This window comes from Primulina tabacum, chromosome 9 (genome assembly GCF_025594145.1).
Source record: "Primulina tabacum isolate GXHZ01 chromosome 9, ASM2559414v2, whole genome shotgun sequence".
Lineage (NCBI taxonomy): Eukaryota > Viridiplantae > Streptophyta > Magnoliopsida > Lamiales > Gesneriaceae > Primulina > Primulina tabacum.
In genome coordinates this window covers 29674544-29678152 of record NC_134558.1, presented here as the reverse complement: position 1 = coordinate 29678152, position 3609 = coordinate 29674544, and the positions used below count along the sequence as shown (strand labels likewise).

General features: G+C 31.6%; 1 long non-coding RNA gene across 1 annotated transcript; it reads left to right on the top strand.

Annotated features, from left to right (window-relative positions):
• Positions 1 to 1190: 1190 nt before the first annotated feature.
• On the top strand, positions 1191 to 3283 carry LOC142555134 (uncharacterized). The gene is made up of 2 exons (XR_012822343.1): positions 1191 to 1637; positions 3012 to 3283. It is a non-coding gene; the product is annotated as an uncharacterized LOC142555134 (long non-coding RNA).
• Positions 3284 to 3609: the final 326 nt, after the last annotated feature.

Genomic DNA, 3609 nt, shown 5'->3' with positions numbered 1-3609 from the left:
TCCAAAACCTCTTGAAATCAAATATTGTTTTCTTTCAAATAAATTTTCAATTCAAAACCCTTTAAAAATTATTTTAGAATCGAACTTTCTATTTATGGAAATTATCCTTATTCGGATAGTTTCTATTCCCTTAGCCAGTGTCATATATCATACTCAACAAAAATAAAAATATTTTAACATAAAAATTATCTCATACATTAAATGCACACAAAATTTAATTAACTAACATCACAACACATCAATTTAAATTAATTTAATTTACTAGTGAGTTGTTGGACCTTACAATACCAACAAGGATATTTTAATTTTTAATGTGCTTATGTCCTCGCTCAAACACTCTGGGATAACTTCATGACTATTAGGAAAGAAATTTCCAGATTTTCTGGATAAGAAAGGTTTTTTCACACAACACATATATATACACAAATTAAACATCTTTTTTTTTTAAAAAAAGAAAAACTAGTGTAAATACATATATATGTGCACGTGTTTGGGGCTGCATCTGCACACCACTACATGTAACACATATATACATATTATATAGCATGGCGTGCATAGATATGAGTTACTACTCGAGTGGTAGATTTGAGACTGTGATAAAAAAAAAAAGAAAAAGGTGTGGCTATAAATTAGAAATAAAATCTGAAAGACAAAAACACAACACACGATTAAAATAAAATATTGTGAGAGAGACGACTATGATTCTTCATAGGAGAAGTGATCTTTTCAAATTTTTGGCTTCCAATCTAACCATATTCGTGGCGTTTCTAAGGCAAGTGCGATTTTCTTTCGCTTTATGCACCAAAAGAATCATAATATGATGATTTGTTATTTTAAATGCGTATACATTTTTTTATATGGTGTATATGTCGATGATAAATACGTATGACGAGTTTTTTTTATTTGTTGAAGGATTAAAAATGGTTATATATGTATTTAAGAGTGTGTCTGTGTGTGTGTTTCTTTGTGAACAATATGTGCGTGAACAGTGTGTGTGTGGGTGTGTGTGTCTATGTGCGCGCGTCACGTGCGTGGTTAGTGTGTGAGCCTATGTAATGAAATGACACTTGTAAAAAATAGAGCTTCCGAACAGTTCATATCCAATGAACTCAGATCGGACCATCCGATTTCCTTATCCCGATAAGATCAATTAGAGCATGACAAGAAGCAATATTATCAGACATTCTAAACGCACTTCAGACTTTCCCATTTCTCTTATCCAGAGAAATCCAGCAGTACGAATGCGATTTTGACATGTGGAGATAAGACCATGTTCAGAACTTCATAACTCGTCCGACTTCAGCCTGTAATTCAGCCATTCAGAAATGACATCAATTTCTCCTCTACCCTAGTAAAACAGTGTTCTAGGAATTTATGACCAACTTCTCAAGGCGAGTAGAGTCGAGTCACGAGGTTCTTCAGGAGCAAGCGACAACTAGAGAAACGGCATACAAGCTAGAGTCCCCAAATGACTAACGACAGATGAAATTATGAGCCCAAAGCCTTGGATTTATATGGGGACTAGAATTAAAGAGCATGTTTTAGGATATTCTAATCTGGCTAGTTAGTAATATCCTATTTGGTTGTCTGACTAGGTTAAGAGGCTCAGGCATAGACCTATCAGAAGAGTGTGAGAGGTACGTAAGTACTAACTGTTTTGATATATTTATGATGCATTGCATATTATGTTGAACTTGTTATCCATTGTGATAAACCTTGATTAATGGGGTCGTTCAGCCCATTTTCTTTGTGGACGGTTGGGTACCGAGAATCACAGTTGTCTATGGGTCGAGAGGGGTCTGGTAACTAAGGAGATTTTAGGTTCACTTCTTGATTTTGAGTGTGGGAGCGAACCCTTGTTTATGACAGATTAGAGACTACACACTCAAGCGTCTCTGAACTGAGTACGAGATTTACAATTTGATAATTGGCTAACCTAACGTTCTTTCATTTCACATGTATCATATAGATTTGTATACTCATATTTGGCGTGCTGGCAATTTATAACTCACGTCCTTACTTTTATCTTGGACATCCTATTCAATGAGACGTGTCTTAGGTTGGACGAGCCTGGTAGCCAGAGTAGAGATAGGCGAGATCCGCACCGATTAGAGAATATTTTATCCTCAATTTAATATATTATCAAGTATTTAAAATTATGAATTCAATTGAGTTGTAATAATTTAAAGATATTTGATTTGGGTTGTATAATTGGAATTGTACAGATTATTTGTTTGACTTAATTATGAATTATTGAGTTTTTTACGCATGCATTTTGGTATAATAGTAGGAGTCCTGGGTAAGAGATCTATGACGAGAGTAAAATCATGATGAGGATGGAAAATGATACCTGATTGCCTGAAAAATCATATATGGATGGTTTGTTAGAAATTAATACTCTGCTTAATTTAACCAAAATTATAAAAACACTTAATTTTTTTACAAATGATTTTATTCCTGCTTCACCTTAATTGTTATTTAGACAAATCAAAGTTATGTCTTGGTCCGACTAGAGATAACATTTCTCTTCTCGATGAGTCTTGAAATGAGATATGTCTCAAAGGAAGTTTGAGCTTAATGCAAACGACTAAAATATAAAAAATAGGAATTTTCTCTCTCATGTCTTCCACAGTGAAATTTGGTATGTGAGATTTCGAGTACATGTTTCTATAATCTTCTTTTATCTGAAGAAATGATTCAACGAAATAATGAATCGCCATTGATTTCGACACATATGAGATCGTCAAATATTTGAGAGTTCCTCTATTCAATCATTTTCCTTCTTGTTGCTGGCATATCTTCATTTACTTATGCATGAATATAATAAATCTCAAAATGTTCAATAAAATTTCATTGAATATAGATAAAATATTTTAGACTTTGGTAATAGGGTCTTTAATTAGAATAAAAAAAAATTGATGGATAAATTTTCGGAACGTAATTTTTTTGGCTGTATTTTCATTGAAGATTTATTTGGTGGATATATATTGTATTTACATGATCTGCAACAGGGCTGCTTGTATTTTGCTCAAGATTGGGCTTGGAATTTGATTTGAAGTCGCATTTCAGAGGCTTTTAATGGGCCGGAATTCGTCATATTTAACTTTTCGGATCTTGAATAAACATATATCATAATCGAATCTGAAAATACTACATGGATACCCGATTCTGCCGACAAATTATTACAATAAAGTTGTATTTTTTTAATTATTATTATAAACTAGTATTCCTTTGCGTTAGGTATATTCTTATAGAAGTGAAATATTATCTGATGATTTTGTAATTTTCATATTAAAGATTATTTATATTTTTTTATTAAAAATGACAAACTATCCAAAAATATAAAAAAATATTTATAAAAAAATAGATAAATATAAGATTAAAGATTTAAAAATAATGGCTATTTTAGGAAAATAAAAAAAATTCTTCTTCAATAAAGTTAAATAATAAGGGTTTCGGGATCAAAATATAGCTCAGAGAGTAGTGAATAAACTCTTTTAAAATATTTTGAAAAACATGAGCTGACTTTAATAATTATCAGCTTTTAAAATCTTTTTTTGAACGACTAGACTTAATTGGAGCATTAAAAAGAGTTCAAGTGCGAAACGG